The sequence below is a fragment of the Carcharodon carcharias genome, chromosome 2 (genome assembly GCF_017639515.1).
Source record: "Carcharodon carcharias isolate sCarCar2 chromosome 2, sCarCar2.pri, whole genome shotgun sequence".
Classification (NCBI taxonomy): Eukaryota; Metazoa; Chordata; class Chondrichthyes; order Lamniformes; family Lamnidae; genus Carcharodon; species Carcharodon carcharias.
Window position 1 is genome coordinate 132,869,465 of NC_054468.1, and position 19,611 is coordinate 132,889,075.

Below are 19,611 nucleotides of genomic sequence, written 5' to 3' on the forward strand. Positions count from 1 at the left end.
TAACTTGCTAAAATTTAACAAACTAGGCAGTAATTATACTTAATACATTTTTCCAACTTGTTACAAATTGAAATCAGCCTTACTGTAGACACTTTGTCAGGAACAAACGCACACCCAGATTCTAATAGAATATTCATGCCCTCAGTCAATTTAAAATGGATGTATGCAATTGGCTCATTGGGGAGTACTTGCACTTCTGAGTTTGATGTCAACTGTGGTTCAGAGGTACCACACTCGCATCTGAGTGAGAAGGTCATGGGTTCCAGCTCAATAACAGAGACGAGCACATAATCTAGGATGACGGCCAGTACAATAATGAAGGTGGTATCATTTTTGACACGTCAAAGTGAGACCCCATCTTCCCCCCCAGGTGGATGCAAAATGTCCCATGGTACAATTTCAAAGAAGAGCGGGGAAGCTCACCTTGGTATCCTAGCCAATATGTATCCTTCAACCAACAGCACTGAAACAGGTTATCTGGTCATTATTACATTGCTATTTATAAGACCTTGCTGTGCCTAAACTGGCTTGCCCATTTCCTTAGTGTTCATACTTCAAAAGAATTTAATTGGTTCCAGGGTTCAAAATAATTGGAGGCAGCCCCAAATCGACCAACAATAGCCCACAAACAAGTAAATTCAAGAAAGGATGCCTCTCTTCCGTACATCATGGCTCTTCTGGTCCAGTTATGAAGATTTGAAAGCGTAAGGAGCAGGAAAACAATATTCGGTTTAACTGGAGGAGCAGTCAGTAAGCATGGGAAAATCTGTGAGGAGCTGCTCCTCCAATCACAAATTCTGTCTCTCCCAGCTTCTCCAATGACAGGCTTCCTCCTGCCTGCTCTTGCTGCTCCTCCAGAGACAGAAGCTATGATTGGAGGAGCAACAAGGGTGGCAAGTAGGGAACTTGTCAATGGAAGAGCTAGAGTTCATCTTAGACCCTGACCCATTTAACTTGAACATTCTATATTCTCTGGGACCACGAAGACCAGTTTGAGTCTTTTGACATCCCCTGGGACTAGGGTGAGGTTTGGGTAAAAAAAGCAAAGAAGGATGGAGACAAGCAGAAAGCCTAAAACGAGGCCAGGAGTAGACCCAGAGGACCTGCAGAGAACAGGGGCAGCAGCCAGTGGAGAGAAGATCTGTTACATTTTAATTTTATGTGGTGGTGGTGGCGTTGGGAGGATCGGGGTGGGGACTGGGGAGGCAATAAGAAATGAGAAGAGAACAATGCAAATTCATTGGTCTCTTACTAACTTACCTACACAGATTATGCCAGTTTGATTTCTATTTCTTGCATCAAATAGTTGGAATTTTAGATGAAATTGTAAATTGCACAAACCATGTGTTGCCAAATAAAGGCGTTACTTTGCAAAACAAGTTTTTAAATGTAGCATTGACACATGGTTAGCATAATATTTTGATCTGATTAAACCGTTGCCTTGAGATTGGATGAGCTGTTATATATTAGCATCTTTCCATTCGGTATTTGCTCTTTTCTCTATCTAAAGAAACACTGAAAAAAAATTCGACACAAATACAGAAGGTAATGCCACGACATGATAGTATTGCCTAATAAGGAGAAAGTGAGAATGAAAAAGGAGCCCCCTAAGATCAAAAAGTAGTCCTTGAGGAAAAAAATTATTTTGACCCCCAATTGCCTGTAAGGTGTTTTGGAACAGACCGAGGGCATAAAACATGCTTCATAAGCACAAGTTCTCTCTTTATTCAGAAGATCTGGACTTCAAAGCCCATTCCTAGATTTGGCTATGTAATCTAGGTTGATAATTCAGTTTAATATAACCCTCAGGTTTGGTCACCTGCAGGGTGGACATTACAGATAGTTTAGAACTGTTGAAAATTAGAGTAGGGAGTTCTCCCACCATCCTGACCCAATATTCATTCTTCAACCACATGATCATAAACCGGTCATTCATTTCACTACTGTTGTTGAGATCTTGCCAGATGCAAAACGTTTGTTGCATTTGCCTACTCGAGTCAATTCACTTGAAAGTAAAAGCATTTTGGAAAGTTTGAGGCATGATAGGATGTAAATATTCACATATTGATGACACACATGCACACCGAATATTCCAATATCTCTCAAGGGCATGATGCAATTCTTTCATGAGACTGGGTGTCATTAGCAAGGCCAGCATTTGGTGCCTATCCACAATTGCCCTTGAACTGAGTGGCTCTCTAGGCCATTTCCAAGGGCAGTTAGGAGTCAACTACATTGCTGAGAGACTGGAATCACACATAGGGCAGACTAGGCAGATTTTCTTCTCTAAGCAGCATTAGTGAACCACATGGGTTTTTACAACAATTGCTTCATGGCTACCATTACAGAAACTAGCTTTATTAACTGAATTCAAATTCCACCTGCTGCCATGGCAGGATTTGAGCCCATGTTCCCAGAGCATTAGCCTGGGCCTCTGGATTGCTAGTCCAGAAACATTACCAGTATTCCACCACATCCACACACCACCACCCACCCACCCCCACCTTATCTGTGGAAAAAAAAAATTCCAGGACAGGTAAAAGGCAGAGGTTTGGGAGTAGGAGAGTGCTCTTACAGATAGCTGACACAGACAAGACAAGGCCGCCTTCTGTGCTGAAACCATGCTACAGTTCTATAAACTCTTGCATAAAACAAGTTTTTCATTTTGGAAAGATAGCACCTTGTGAAGGTTTTCTAGATGGCTGAAGAGTTGACTTTAGATTGAATCATCCAAAACAGGAATTAAAAATCAGTATGGGTTACAGGCCAGAGAAGCATTCCGTCAGTGGTACTTGGGCCAATTACCAGATGCCTTGTGACGGCTTCCCTGAACTATCCCACCATGCGGGAAGGTTCTACCAAAGAACATCAGAAGGAGGAAGGCATGAGTAGTGGAAAAATATTGATCCACAATATTAAATCCTGCCAAAGAATGCAGGTACGGATAGCATTTATAGCTTTTTATTAGTGATTGTGTCAGCAAATTCAGCAGTTTCTGCTCAAGAGAGCTATTCTCGATTAAAACGAACAGTCATCAGTTCAAATATATTCTCACTGCAAACGTCTAGAAAAAATTTGAACATAACCTGGGAGCAAATGAAACTTGCACACTGTGGAGAAGGGATAGCTCGCATGCCAATCATGTGCAAAATGTCATCTTTTCTTTTATGCACCTTCACAATTTTCTGCAACGCAACCTCAGTCTTTTTTTTCCCCAAGAACTGGTCAACCCCCCTTTCTATGTCTTGCATAGCTCCTTTTGATCAGGTTCACCTTTCCATGTGATCAAACAGGAATGAATTAGGATGATGCATCGAATACATACATTTATATATAATAGAAATATAACTATTATATATAATATAAAATAGAAACATTTTGCTAATTTCTCCCCATACCTTCTGAAAGCACCGACTTGTTGCAAGATAAGCTTCAATGTACACTAGAGGAGCTCTATTACCTTGTATAAGTGGCTATACTTGATGCATAAGGCTAAATAACAAGCAACAGCAGGCTCTTCAGCCACAGAGGGCTTCATAGCCTAGCTGGTTCCACATCTACACTTTATATCACAGGGTCAGTGGACACCACTCCTAACTCTCGGGGCCTCGAGGCTAATTGAAGCACATCGAGCGCTACTCAGGCTGAGATCAGTTAATGCTGCAGAGGCGAGGAGGCAAACCTGCGATCCTCTGGTCTGTGCAGTTTAATGACTTTATCCACTAAACCATGAGAGGAAGTAAACAATGTAGTAAAAAAAATCAAGATGCCAAAGAGAGGGAGGAGTTTAAAGCAATGATAATTACTGGAGAAAAAGCGCTAGAAAAACTAATGGGGCTAAGTGCTGACTGGTACCCTAGATCTGATAGCCCGCATTATGGACCTTAAAAGAGACGGCTGCAGAGAAGATGGATGCATTGGTTATAATCTGGCCCCAGTAGATTGGAAAACTGCAATTGTAACACCATTATTCAAGAAAGGCGGGAGACAAGGCAGGAAACTGTAGGCCAGCTAGTCTAACATCCATGATTGGAAAAATGCCAGAACCCATTATTAAGGAGTGTAGCAGGACATTTAGAAAAGCAGAATACAATCAGGCAGAGGCAATGTGGTTTCTTGAAAGGAAAATCATGTTTGACAAATTTATTAGAGTTCTTTGAGGATGTAACAAGCAGGGTGGATAAAGGGGAACCGGTAGAGGTAGTGTATTTGGATTTCCAAAAGGCATTCAATAAGGGGACAAATAAAAAGGTTACTGCACAAGTTAAGAGCTCATGTTGTTGGGGGTGATATATTAGCATGGATAGAGGATTGGCTAACCAACAGGAAACACAGAGTCAGGATAAATGGCTCATTTTCAGGTTGGCAAATTATAACGAGTGGAGTGCCACAGGGATTAGTGCTGGGACCTCAACTATTTACAATCTGAATTAATCACCTGGATGAAGGGACAGCCTATTATAGCCAAATTTGCTGACGATACCAAGATAGGTAGGAAAGCAAGTTGTGAGATTACAAAAAGAGTCTGCAAAGGGATATAGACAGGTTAAGTGAGTGCATTAAAAAAATTGTGGATGGAGTAGAATGTGAGAAAATATGAGGCTGTCCACTTTGGAGGAAGAATTTAAAAACAGAATGTTATTTAAAAGGGGGAGAGACTCCAGGGTACTGCAGTAGAGGGGGATCTGGATGTCCTTGAATGTGAATCACAAAAAGTTAACATGCAGGCGCAGCAAGTAATTAGAAAGGCAAATGGAATGTTGGCCTTTGTTGCAAGCGGGATGGAACACAAAAGTAAGGAAATCTTGCTACAACTGTAAAGGGCTTTGGTGAGACTGCACCTGGGGTACTGTGCATAGTTTTGGTCTCAGCAGGACTGGGACTGATGTCCTGGGGGAGTATTTGCTAGAGTGGTTGGAGAGGGTTTGAAACTAAAATGGCAGGGGGATGGGAACCTATGCATGGAGTCAGAGGAAGGACAAGAACAAAAGACAGAAAGGGGAATAAGAAAAGTGATAGGCAGAGAAATCAAGGGCAAGAATCAAACCGGCCTCAGTGAAAAATAGTGGGAACGGGACAAGTAATGTTAAAAAGACAAGCCTTAAGGCTTTGTGCTTTAACGCGAGGAGCATTCGCAATAAAGTGGATGAATTATCAACGGAAAATAGATATAAACAGGTATGATATACTCGGGATTATGGAGACATGGCTGTAGGGTGACCAGGCATGGGAACTGAACATCCAGGGGTATTCAGTATTTAGGAAGGACAGACAAAAAGGAAAAGCGGTGGAGTTGCATTGCTGGTTAAAGAGGAAATTAACGCAATAGTGAGGGAAGATATTAGCTCCAATGATGTGGAATCTGTATGGGTAGAGCTGAGAAACACTAATGGGCAAAAAACATTAGTGGGGGTTGTATATAGACCCTCAAACTGTAGTGGTGATGTTGGGAATGGCATTAAACAGGAAATTAGAGATGCACGCAATAAAGGAACATCTGTAATTATGGGTGACTTTAATCTGCATATAGATTGGGCAAATCAAATTAGTAACAATACCGTAGAGGAGGAATTCCATCAAGTGTATACGGGATGGTTTTCTGGGCCAAAACGTTGAGGAACCAACTAGAGAACAGGCCATCCTAGACTGGGTATTGTGTAATGAGAAAGAAATAATTGGCAATTTAGTTGGGCATGGCCCCTTGGGGATGATCAACCATAATATGATAGAATGGAGAGATGGAGAGTGACGTAGTTAATTCTGAGACTAGGGTCCTGAATCTTAATAAAGGAAACTATGACGGTATGAGGCACGAGTTGGCTATGATGGGTTGGGAAACATTACTTAAAGGGATGACGGTCGATAGGCATTTGCAAACATTCGAAGAGCACATGGGTGAACTGCAACAATTGTTTATTCCTATCTGGCAAAAAAGTAAAACAGGAAAGGTGGCTAAACCATGGCTGACAAGGGAAATTAGAGATAGTATAAGATGCAAGGAAGAGGCATACAAATTGGCCAGAATAAAAAAACAGACCTGTAAATTGGGAGCAGTTTAGAATTCAGCAAAGGAGGATGAAGGGATTGATTGAGAAGGGGAAAATAGAGTACGAGAGTAAGCTTGCGGGGAACATAAAAACTGACTGTAAAAGTTTCTATAAGGATGTGAAGAGAAAAAGATTGGTGAAGACAAATGTAGGCCCCTTATGGTCAGAAACAGGGGAATTTATAATGGGGAACGAAGAAATGGCTGACCAGCTAAATACATACTTTGGTTCTGTCTTCATAAAGAACGACACAAATAACATACCAGAAATATTGGGGAACACAGGTTTTAATGAGAGGGAGGAACTGAAAGAAATCAGTATTAGTAGGGAAATATTGTTGGAGAAATTGATGGGATTGAAGGCCGATAAATTCCCAGGGCTTGATAATCTACACCCCAGAGTACTTAAGGAAGTGGCCCTAGAAATAGTGGATGCATTGGTGGTCAACTTCCGAGATTCTATAGACTCTGGAACAGTTCCTACAGATTGAAGGGTAGCTAATGTAACCCCACTATTTAAAAAGGGAGGTAAAGAGAAAACAGGGAATTATAGACCAATCAGCCTAACGTCAGTAGTGGGGAAAATTCTACGGTCCATTATAAAAGATTTGATAGCTGATCAAGTGGAAAACAGTGGCAGAATCGGACAGAGTCAGCATGGATTTATGAAAGGGAAATCATGCTTGATAAATCTACTAGAATTTTTCGAGGATGTAACTAATAGAGTTGATGAGGGGGAACCAGTGGACGTGGTTTATTTGGACTTTCAGAAGGCTTTCGACATAGGACCACATAAGAGACTGACGTGTAAAATTAAAATGCATGGGATTGAGGGTAGTGTATTGAGAGGGATAGAAAACTGGTTGGCAGACAGGAAACAAAGAGTAGGAATAAACGGGTCTTTTTCCGAATGGCAGGCAGTGACTAGTGGGGTACCGCAGGGATCGGTGCTGGGCCCCCAGCTATTCACAATATATATTAATGACTTGGATGAGGGAACTAAATGTAATATCTCCAAATTTGCAGATGATACAAAGCTGGGTGAGAGGGTGAGCTGTGAGGAGGCTGCAGAGACACATCAGTGTGATTTGGACAAGCTGAATGAGTGGGCAAGTGCATGGTAGATGCAGTATAATGTGGATAAGTGTGAGATTATCCACTTTGGTAGCAAAAACAGGAAAGCAGTTCATTATCTGAATGGCTATAAGTTGAGAGAGGGGAATGTGCAACGAGACCTGGGTGTCCTTATATACCAGTTGCTGAAGGTAAGCATGCAGATGCAGCAGGTGGTAAAGGAGGCAAATGGTAAGTTGGCCTTCATAGCCAGAGGATTCGAGTACAGGAACAGGGATGTCTTACTGCAATTGTACAGGGCCTTAATGAGACCACACCTGGAATAGTGTGTGCAGCTTTGGTCTCCTTATCTGAGAAAGGATGTACTTGCTATAGAGGGAGTGCAGCGAAGGTTTACCAGACTGATTCCTGGGATGGCGGGACTGACATATGGAGGAGAGATTGAGTCGGTTAGGATTATATTCGCTGGAGTTCAGAAGAAGGAGGGGAGATCTCATAGAAACCTATAAAATTCTAACAGGACTAGACAGGGTAGATGCTGGAAGGATGTGCCCGATGGTGGGCAAGTCCAGAGCCAGGGGTCACAGTGTGAGGATATGGGGTAGATTATTTAGGACTGAGATGAGGAGAAATTTCTTCACCCAGAGAGTGGTGAGCCTGTGGAATTTGCTACCACAGAAAGTAGTTGAGGCCAAAACATTGTATGTTTTCAAGGAGGAGTTGGATATAGCTCTTGGGGCAAAAGGGATCAAAGGATATGGGGAGAAAGCGGGAGCAGGCTATTGAGTTGGATGATCAGCCATGATCATAATGAATGGCGGAGCAGGTTCGAATGGCCTACTCCTGCTCCTAGTTTCTACATCTCCTTACCCAAGGAGGGATATACTTGCTTTGGAAGCAACTCAAAGAATGTTTACTATCCTGGGATGAATGAGTTGTCTTACGTGGAAAGGTTGAGCGGATTGGGCTTATACTCATTGGAGTTTAGAAAATGAGAGGTGGTCTTATTGAAACATACAAGGTTCTGAGGGTGGATGCTCGGAGGATATTTCCTCTACTGAAAGAATCTAGAACTGGGGCACAGTTTCAAAATAAGGGGTCTCCCTTTTAAGATGGAAATAAGGAGGAATTTCTTCTGAGAGTCGCTAGCCTTTGGAATTCTCTTCCGCAGAAAGCCACTGGGTCATTTAATATATTCAAGGCCAAGTTATACAGATTTTTTATCTGCAAGGAATCCAGGATTATGGAGCAAAAACAGGAAGGTGGAGTTAAGGTCACACTAAGATCAGCCATGATCTTATCAAATGGCAGAGCAGGTTCAATAAGAAAATGCCTACTTCTGCGCCTATTTCTTATGATCTTATGTCTTCTAGAGTGTGTCAGGTTGCAGGGAGGGGTATTGCCTGCAGTGGAAACCAGGGATATTCTAAATATGGATCAAAAAAGCTCATGAACTGATTATTAACCAAATAAAAATAATGGAATAAGAATGCAATCAATCAGCTTTGTTATTATTTATTACTGCAAACTAATTAATAAGGTCAGAACACAGAGTAAAGGAGCAAGCAGCAGAATGGATAGCTTGCTGGCTGCAAGACAGAAAACAGAGAATAGGAGTAAAACGTAGCTATTCAGAGAGACAGAAGCTGGAAAGTGGAGTTCCACAAGGATCATTGCTGGGACTGCCACTGTTCACAATTTCATGACCTAGACTTTGGAGTTATAAACAATTGCTAAACACTAAATTGGGAGAAATAATCAACAGTAAGGAGGACGGTAACAATTTACAAGACGGCAATAAACTTGTCAAACAGATATATATTTGGCAAATGAATTTCAACATATTTCTTGGAAAATAAGAAACTAAATGGGGTAAGGAGCAAAGGAATCTGGGAGCCCAAATACTTGAAACACAAAGTAGCAACACATTTCAGTAATGCCAAAACAAAAGCAAACCAAGCAATAGGGATTACTTCTAGGGGGCTAGAATTGAAAAGTAGAGAAGTACAGAGCATCGAATACTCCAATTATTATTATGTCACCATATTACGAAAATGATAGAGGCACTGGAGAGGATGCAAAAAGATTTACAAGAATGATTCAAGAACTGCAAGGTTACACCTATCAGGAGAAGAAAAACAGGCTGGGTCTCTTTTAGCTTAAAAAGCGAAAACTGAGAGGTGACCCAAGAGACATTTAAAAGTATGAAAACGTTTTGATAGAGTAGACACGCAGAGCGCTGATTTTACCATTGTGCAGGAAGTCCCAATGTCGCAAATTGGGTCACATGGCTGCATGGGCAGGCAACCGGGTCTTGCATGCAGCATCCAATTAACCGCTGGCAGGCTTGGGAGCCAAGTCCAAGCAGCTGAAATGGAGGCATCATATTTAATGGGCAGGCAGCACTGGATCAAAGTTTTCAAAACATTGAGAAGGCTGAAAGGAAGGCCACACAAGGGAAACTTTGAAGTTATGGCTGCAGCTAGAGGATGGATGCCACCCAGCTTCATTGATATCTTCCAGGAGGTGCTCCTTCAGTCAGCACAGACACAGAGGGAGGTCCTCTTCCTAGTCGAGGGGCAGAGGCAGCCAAAAAAAGCAAGATTGGAGGTCACAGAAGTCGGCAGCTGCGAGATGGACGCACAGGTGTGGTTGCAATGCCACAATGGCCTTCTGGCAGTCTGGCAGGGCGAGTGGGATTTGAAACACCAAGCTCGCAGCCCTGGATTCACGAAAGTTGCCTAGAAAATGAAAGTAGTGATTGCCAACCCAGGCATCAGGCATGACCAGGCACCAGCGTCCAAAGTGAAATAAATACCTGCCTCAAAGTGGAGGCCCCCAGTCAGGAGTTGCTTGCAGCATTGTCAATACTGAATAGATGCTTGCGGAAGACCTTCCAGTGGTGCAGCTGGACATTAAAACTGGCACAGACAGGAGTGCAGCTGGGCCACGAGAGACAAGTGACAATGTGTATTTCTGTCTTTGCATAAAAGAGCTTACAATGCCAGGGAACGACAATGGGCTGGAGGCAGATTGCCATTGCTGGGAACACTAAGGCTGATGGAGGAGGAAGCAGTGGAACTGGAAGGGATGGCAACAGGTCAGCCTATCAGTGAGAATAGGTAAGTGTGGATCCCCTAGAGAGTAAGTAACTTCATGGAAGATGCCATGAAACCTTCTGACTAGCTATAGCCCACCTATGCCTTTCACTAAACACAGAGGGTTCTAGCAGAAGGAAGGTCAGAAGGAGTTGTTGGAAGTGCAACACCCTTACATCACTCTTCCCTCTCTCGCAGGTCAGGTCAAAGATGACACACCATTACTAGCAGCTGAAGTGCTTGAGGTTTCAGAGGGTCAACATTTGAGGAGGCAGTGTCACATCATTCCCATGCAACCCCCAAACCCCCAGCCATGCAGGCACTCTGACTCCATAGAAATTGGCACATGGTTGGAAAGAATGGCAAATACTGGCGACCACTGCACAGATGCACACAAGAAGCTAATGGGGGCAAGGACAGCTGTGATCACTTGGAAGACTGTGGAGCTCAGTTCAAGCAGATGGCAGGTCTCGAGAGTCATCAAAGCAGGAAATGCCAGAGCAGCTGTATAAAATGTGTAGATGCCTGTCAGAATTACTACAAGCTATGTACACCTGCTTGCGGATGATGGAGAAGTCTATCTATGCCATGAGTGAAGCCATATATGGTAAAGTGGAGTGCTATGTACCTTTATGTAGTTAGTTAACCATGTGACTGTATTGACCAATCGCTACACAGTGGGCTTCTTGGGCAACAGGAAGCCTACAACTGGAGGTGATTGAAGAAGCGCACATTGTGTTAATGTCCTGTTCTTAGTTCCAATAAACCACCAGGGTTTGTTCAGTTAATTGGTCTCTGTGCCTATATTATTTCTAGCACCAACTAATGTATTAATATCAAGAGTGCAGCTTGCGTTCGCTGGACAATGCAAACTGGATAACCTAAAACATAAAACTGGCAGTGAGGATAAACCAGATCAATTGACGGGAATCAAGAAAGCTGCGGTAAGCCAGCTATGTTACTTCGCCACTAACTTGAAGCTGTTTGAAAGCGCAGTCTCCTTAGTCAAAGTATGCTGCAGTTTGGGAATCTTGAACTATTCAACCCCGTTTCCGATGACTGGCCTCATTACATCAAATGCCTCGCGTTCTTCTTTACCGCTAATGACATTGCGGGGGAAGGACAAGTAGTAAGCGATTCTTTTGTCCACATACAGGAGCAAAACGTATGGGCTGATCCACAGCCTCATGTCACCATATACCCTGATACGTAGACTTTTGGCGAGTTAGTAAATGTGTTAAAAAACCACCTGAAGCCAAAGCCCTCAGTCGCTATGCAGCGTTTTAAATTCAATTCCAGGAATAGGCTTCCAGGAGAGACACAATCATTGACCATGTAGCTGCTTTAAAGTGCTTGACGGAATATTGAGAGTTCGGAACTTCAATGAAGGACATGTTGAGAGACCAACTGATATGCGGAATTGGGGACGATGCTATTCAAAAGCGGATGATTTCTTAAACTAATCTAGACTTTGAATTGGCAACAGCCATGGAGAGCACTGTTGGAGACTCAGAGGCGAGAAAAGATACACAAAATGGTGGCATCCATCTTTTAGGGCGGGAAGGGCCAGCAACAAAAGGTGCGAAAACGTCGGACTCCATTGAAGAACAACAGTACTACAGTGAAAACCCATAATATTAATGAGAGAAATACATCCAGGCAGCCTGCAGGCGATTAACAGTTCAGAAATATCAAATGCTTTTTCTGCCACCGCAATGGTCACATAAAGCGGTGCTGTAAAGATAGGCTGAGACAGCATTTTAAAAACAAAAGGTAGAAATCGCAAAATCTGGCTTGTTGAAGAACCAGAGGAAGTAGAATCTGACATCTACTCATTATACAACCTGAAAGTGGGTAGAACTGAGCCAATCCAGGTAGTCATTAGAGTCAATGAACAGCCCATCAAGATGGAGGTCGATACTGGGGCATCAATGTCTGTCAGAGAACATATGTTCAGATACTTGAATAAAAGGAGTCCATCCTTTAAGTTTGGAAGAATCGGACACTAAATTAAAAACATGTGTGGGTGAAGAAAGAAGAGTGAAAGGGATGTGTCAAGTCCTGGTGCAGTATGGGGATCAGTCTGCAAATTTACTCCTTATAGTAGTAGCTGGGGCAGGCCCCAGTTTCATTGGTTACAACTAGCTCAAAAACATTAAATAGCAATGGGCTGACATTTTTCAAATCAGAATGAGAAACTTACAGGAACTGTTACAAAAGTGTGCTTCCGTTTTCAGTGATGAGCTAGGAAGGATTCATGGGCTACAAGCCAAAATTCACTTAGACCCTAATACAACTCCCCGATTTATCAGAGCCAGACCAGGCTCTAAGGGACAAGGTTGAGACCAAACTAAACTGGCTGGAAAAGTAGGGTATTTTACAACTGGTGCAATTTTCCAAGTGGGCGGCACCCATAATACCCGTACTGAAGCCAGACTAAAGTGTTCGCTTACGTGGTACCTACAAGTTAACTGTAAACAGAGTGGCCGAACTGGATTGACACACAATACCAAAGACTGACAGATTATATTCGAAATTGTTAGGAAGTACAATTCAAAACTCAACATGAGCCACACCTACCAGCAGGCAGAGTTGGAAGGCGACTCTAGGGAATTCGTGACCATCAACACACATCGAGGATTGTATCAATATACTTGACTACCCTTTGGGGTCTCATCGGCGTGTGCTATTTTCCAGCATACCATGGAAAATCTACTTCAGGGACGGCCCCATGTCGTTGTTTATCTGGCTGATGTCTTAGTCACTGGACTAACTGATGAAGTACACTTAGCTAATTTGGACATGCTGAAATGCTTCTCACAAGCAGCGATACACTTGAAACAAGAGAAATGTATTTTCCAAGCCAAGGAGGTCATTTACTTGGGCCATAAGGTCAACACGCAGGGCCTGCATCCAGTGGAAGAAAAGGTCAAGGCTATCTGCAAGGCACCTATACCAAAGAACACTACAGAACTAAAGGCCTCCTTAGGCACGATAAACTATTAGGGGGGATTTCTCCCAAATCTATCAACTGTACTGGCTCTGCTATACGCATTGCTTAAGAAAACCCATAAGCGGTTTTGGCAAGCTCTGCACCAGGAGGCGTTTTAAGGTAAAGCAGTTGTTAAGGTCATCAGTCCTACTGGTCCACTTTGACTCAAAGAAAGAATTGATTTTAACTTGCAACGCATCCCTTTATGGGATAGCAGCTGTACTTTCACATCGGATGGCTCCGAACAACCCATTGGTTGTACATCTCGCATGTTCAGTGCTGCAGAGCGACAATATTCTCAAATTGAGAAGGAGGGTTTGTCTGTTGTGTTTAGTGTTCAGAAGTTCTATCAATACCTTCACTATCGCCATTTTCACATTATATCCGACCACAAGCCTCTGCTGGGATTATTTGGAGAGGATAAGGCGATGTCTTGGGAGCAAGTCTTGAATGGATGGTCAGGAGAGCCAAAGTCTGTTGACGTGAAGCCTTATTTCAATCGCAGATATGAGCTCACCTCCCAGGATGGCATATTGCTCTGGGGAGCAAGGGTTATTGGGCCCCTGAGAGGGCAAAGGCCACTACTGGCTGAATTAAATAGCGCTCACCCTGGCATTAGTAGGATGAAGCTGCTCGCGCACGGCTACTTGTGATGGCCAGGGATGGACGTGGCCATCAAAACCCTAGTCAAAAGTTGTCTTCAATGCCAACAGGTACAAAATCTATCCCCATTAGCTCCATTGCACCACAGAATGGCCAGGGCGGCCAGAAGTGCGTCTCCATGTCGACAACATGGGGCCCTTCTTGGGCATGATGTTCCTTTTACTAACAGACGCCCACTACATGTGGATGGGTATCTATGAAGTCCGGTCACCCACGTCTGCTGCCACCATAGACCATTTGTGTCTGCACACCACACGTGGAAGAAATATCACACGACTTTGAAGTACCAATGAGGCCTGTTTGACCTGAGGGGGTTGAAGATGCAAACTTGCCCACTTCCATCGAAGAGCCTAGCGGACAGCTGACCCCGAGAAGGTAGTCACGGAAAAACCAGTCAAGGCCGTTGAGCTACGGGGCTCGAAATGTCAAGTTTCTCAGGAGGCTCCCTTGGACTTGTATATAGTTATTCGCATAAATAGTTGGAATGTTGTGATGCTGGTCAATTGTGCTTTCAAGTAAAGGGAGAGGGATGTGGTAAAGTGGAGTGCTATGTACTTTAAGAGAATGTAGTTAGTTGACCATGTGACAGTATTGACCAATCGCTACATAGCATGGAGTTCTTGGGTAACAGAAGTCTAGAGCTGGAGGTGATTTAAGAAGCACACACTGTTCTTAGTTCCAATAAACCAGGAGTGTTTGTTCAGTTAATTGGTCTCTCTGCCTATATTGTTTCAAGCACTAACTAACATCTTAATATCAAGGGCACAGCTTGCGCTCACTGCACAAAGCGAACTGGATAACCTAAAACATAAAACCATGCTTCTGGCATATAAGTGCAATGCCTCCTCCATTGAGAATGGCTATCCTCATGGAGAACCACACCCAGCGTAGCACACAGTGGATGCAGGAGTCGCATGTGATCACTGCCCACACACCCCCAACCCCCTTCATGTGCAGGGGCCCTCAGACAACTAGAGGGTGTCTGTAGCAGTCATCTGAAGCAACAAGGCAGAAAAACAAGCAAGATGCCTCTATTTCAGCTGTTTGCGTCAGGGGAGCACAATGCAGGAGCACCTGCAAATGTCGTGCGAATCCACCTAGTTGCACTTGGGTCTCACTTGTCATAATTTCTTGTATTATGTCAAAGAATTGGTTCAATATATCAAATGCAAGATTGAGTGTTGCATCAAAAAGGTCTCCAGTACTCATTTCTGCACTATTAGGCCATTACTAGCTGGTGAGCTCCTGAGAAGGTGGTCATGCAAAAGGTCAGGACTGCATGGGTCAATAAATAATTGATGTCGTGGCTTGATGAAATGCCAAGCCCATTAAGATGGCAAGGGCATTCAAGGAAAGGCCAATCAGGCTATGTGCGGATGAAAACGGAATCATTTACATAGGCATTTAAGGGAGGTTCAGGAAAAACATGTCTGTATGAGCGACTTGCATGCCTCCCTTAAAAGCCCATATTTACAATTCAGTTTGCCCCCTTAAATAGGTTTGTTAGCTTTTCCTTGAATGTCCTTTCCATCTCAGTCGGTCTGTTGTTGCATCAAGCCAAGGCATACATTACACAATGACACCAAATCAGCAGTCCCTCAGGTGGCTTACCAATGTCTGCCTGATCTGCAGGCCCCTTCAAATCTTCCTTGGAGGTGATGACATGCTCAAGAAGGTCCTCACTCTCCAAAGCTTCTTCCCGCTGGAAGCAAGGCTGTGCAGAGCACAACACTTCACCATGATACAAGAGACCTTTGCGGCAGCATATTGCAGGGCTCCCCCAAATCTATCCAGACATCTGAACCACATTTTCAGAAGACTTATGGCCTGTTCAATGGTTACCCTTGTTGACCGTGATGGCCATTTCGTTAGTCCACAGCCTGACATGCTCAATATCGTTCCACAAAGGTGCTTGGGTGGACTGAAAAGCTGGGACTGCTACAGAATGAAAGAGTCATGACTGTTTCCCAGGAACCTTGCGCAGACCTGATGGATTCATTTTTGATGGTTGCAAACCAGTTGGACATTTGAGTTAATGGAAACCCTTCCTGTTGATGAAGGTTCCAGGCCATTTTGCAGGAGCCTTGATGGCCATATTCATGCAGTTCCCTTCTGCAGCTGGGGGGTGGAGCAATGGCTCCAAATCCTACAGCTCTCTTGTCCTGACTGGCCGAAATGATGCAAAAGCAAATCTATTGGCTGGCCCTCTTGTATGGGACATCTGCAACCAGCTTGATTCAGCGATGGATTGCAGACTGGGATATCCAGCAGATGTCTCCAAGGATCCCACATTGATCCAGAGACATAAAGGTAAAATACCACGGAGACCTTCCCTGCCACAAGCAATAGGTGGCCACTAAATCTCATTAGACTCAGATCCTCTTCCAGCATAGATCTGTGCCCACCTCCCTGGTCTAATACAATCATTGTCAACAAAGACACTTCGGCATATACAGGAAACAGAGCCTTTGTCACTACATACTTTTGGCTGGCTAGCATCTTCTATGGCCATAAGCCCGATTGCATGGCCCTCTTCATCCTCCATGTTCCATGTCCCTTTACACAATCATGAGCCTGCTGTTCCTTTGGGTGTTGCAGCCTCACACTGGCTGGCTGAACCTGTCTCCTCTTTCTCCTTCTCATTTGGAGGACTGAGTTCATGAGATCCTTTGTTAAGTGAAAAACCCATGTCTCCAGGTCTATTAAAACCGAACTGAATGCTTGAATTTCATTTGAGGTTCCTTTCCAGTATCCTACCTAATGTTTGCAGCCACTTAGCATGTGAGTAAAAAGCTAGGGGTTCTGCTATACTGCTTCTCGCACTCCCTGCAACACTGCTACTCTTAAATGAATTGCACCACCAGCCAACACTGAGCTGCCACTGAGCTCTTGCCTCCTTATAATTGATGAGGCTTTGAAGCACCATGTTTCACACACGCCAAGGTAATATTTAAAAGCCTCATCAAAACAGTAGTCAACCTGCTTGTAACATGCTCAATTGCCTGTCCGTTGCTGCCATGTGTGCTCCCAACCCTGCAGCCCAACACTCTCCAGGATACTTCAACAGCAGTGGGGACAAGCCAAGCTCCGATGTCTCACCCCGCCATTTTACTGGCCTAACTGTCTCCCAGCCCTCATCCCAGGGCTGATAAAACTCTGCTCAGACAGAGTGCTTTCACATGTGGAGAACAGTAAACTGGAGGTCATCAATGTAAGCTGGTCACCAAGAACTCAAATAAGTTCAGAACAAACATCTTTAACAAGAGAGTGGTGAGAACATGGAACCTGCTACCATAGGGAGTAGTTGAGGCAAATAGTCTAGTTCATTTAAAGGGAACACCTGCTGAGTTTTTCCAGGTAATTCTGTTTTTGTTTTGGATTTCCAGCATCCGCAGTTTTTTGTTTTTATCATTTAAGGGAAGCTAGATAAACGTACAGGAAGAAAGGAATAGTAGTTTGCGTGAATAGTGTTAACTGAGGGAGGATGGGAGGTGGTTTTGGGCCAAATAACCTATTTTTCACCTGCATATTCCATGTTATTCTGTGTAAACTCAATAAAATCTATTTTTAACCAGTTCTTCAGCATCAAGACAAACATCGGCTGGTATAGAATATGAAATTTACACTTGTGCAGTTGTGGGTGCAATTCTGGGGAAAAGGCATACAGTTGTAGCGAAGCAAAGTTTTAAATCTTCAATTGTCTGTATCTAACCTTGAAGTGCTCAATTCTAGCGCTGGATGAAAATGTTTCACGCTCCCCAGCGTTAATATCGTTCACCCTGATGAGCACAGAATCTTCCCCTCACCTCTAACCTACCTATTTTCTCAACCAACAGCACTCAGCAAAAAATAAGCGATGACATCAAGTCATAAGTTAAATCTATTTAGTGCGTTGAACTAATATATATTTGTACAAATGGCATTTAAAGTAACTGCTTTTGATCAGAAAGCTGCTCTTGCTCCAGCCCACTAATCATGGTATCACTGCACTGTAGGATAAGGGAACATTCCAGCTAACATCTATCTGTAATGCTAAGTAGCTACAAGGACAATGTTACTTAACAAAACAACAAAGTCTGCAAATGATTTTTAAAGAATGCTTTCAACTGTTTGAATGCCTTTCTTTTCAACATTTAATGATATGAACAGAGGGACACTGGCCTCAGAGAAAATACTGACAAAGCAAAAGTGGTGTAGTGCATACTTCCTCTTTCCTCTCCTGCAATTAAGCAAATCACAAAAGTGATTTAGGGAATACTAGATTCTGTACAATAGTATGAAACAGCTAACAAAAAACAGTAGCGGTGGAAAAAAACTCTGAAAGGTAACAAGCATATAACGTAGAATAAACAATCAGCACAAGTCCAATCAGCTCTTTGCATAAAAGTAATCCAATGGTTTGATTATTAAATCTCTTTAAAAGCTATTTATAAGGTTCCATTAATGCAAGGAAGCAATAAAATAGCATCAGGCTTGGCAAGGTATATTGTATTTAGCGTGTACTCAGCATTAGAGCCCTAATTTAAGGAGCCTCAAACTCTTAAGCCTCATTTTAAATAAGAATGAAAGAGTTATTTCAGAAAATAACATTTTGGGATAAATTGCAGGGGTAATTTGACACAAGACAAGTGGTAAGTGTAGCATGGTCAAGAGGAAAAGGGCAACTTTGGACTCATGGTTCCCAAAGTTCCACGACGCTGGGGTTTTCCTGCACCATGACTAGGTCCTTTGTAGATTGGTTGCTATGGTTAGTCAACAACTCCATTATTGTTGTTCTATATGACTACAAGGATGATAAAAGACAAAGTAAAAGTAGATGGACCCTGGGCTTCTATCTGCAAACAATTCCTATTTTTCCTTTTTTTAAGAACTTCCTTCTTAAGTGTCATTACTGACAACTTTTATAGCCATTTATGGCAAAGCAATCTATACCCAAACTGTCTGAAAACTTGTCTTCTACTCTCTCACTTCCTACTTCCAGCACGAGCATTAAATTTATTTTACAGGAACATAGGAACAGGAGTAAGATATTTAGTCCCTCAAGCATGTTCTGCCATTCAACAAAATAATAGCTGATCTGCAACCTAACTTCATAAACCTGCCTTTGGCCCATGTTCCTTAATACCTTTGGTTAATAAAAAAATCTATCATTTGATATTTAAAATTAACAATTGATCTAGCATCAAATGTCGTTTGCACAAGAGAGTTCCAAGCTTTTACAGCTCATGTGTGTGTATAATTTCAATTCAGAAAAGGTCTGGTGCTAATTTTTAGATTATAGCTCCTGGTCCTTGACTCCTTAACCTGCAAAAACAGTTTTTTTAATCTATCTACTCTAAATGTTCTTCCTAATACCTTGAAAACTTTGATCAAGTCACCCCTGAACCAAAATTCCAGGGAACAGAACCCTACTTGGTGTAATTCAACATAATTTAACCCTTGGAGTTCTGGTAAATCTACACTTCACTCTCTCTAAAGCCAATATATCCTTCTTAAGGTGCGGTACCCACAACTGCTTGCAATATGCCAGGTGTGGTCTAATCGGGTCTTTGTTATAACCGAAGCATGACTTCTAGTCCTCTAGCTATAAAGACCAGCATTCTGTTAGACTTTTTGATAATTTTCTGTACCTGTTCATGACATTTTGAAAGAGAAGGGCGGAGGGGTGGCTGAAGGAGTAGCGGTGGGAAGAAATAGGATATATATCCTAATCCATGTCACTCTCACAAATCCCGTAA

The 19,611-nt window shown here is 42.9% G+C and overlaps 1 protein-coding gene across 2 annotated transcripts in view; it reads right to left on the minus strand.

Moving 5' to 3' along the window:
* abhd12 (abhydrolase domain containing 12, lysophospholipase) overlaps positions 1 to 19,611 on the minus strand; it is a 154,321-nt gene that overhangs the window by 123,087 nt on the left and 11,623 nt on the right. The gene's annotated exons all lie outside the window — the stretch shown is intronic.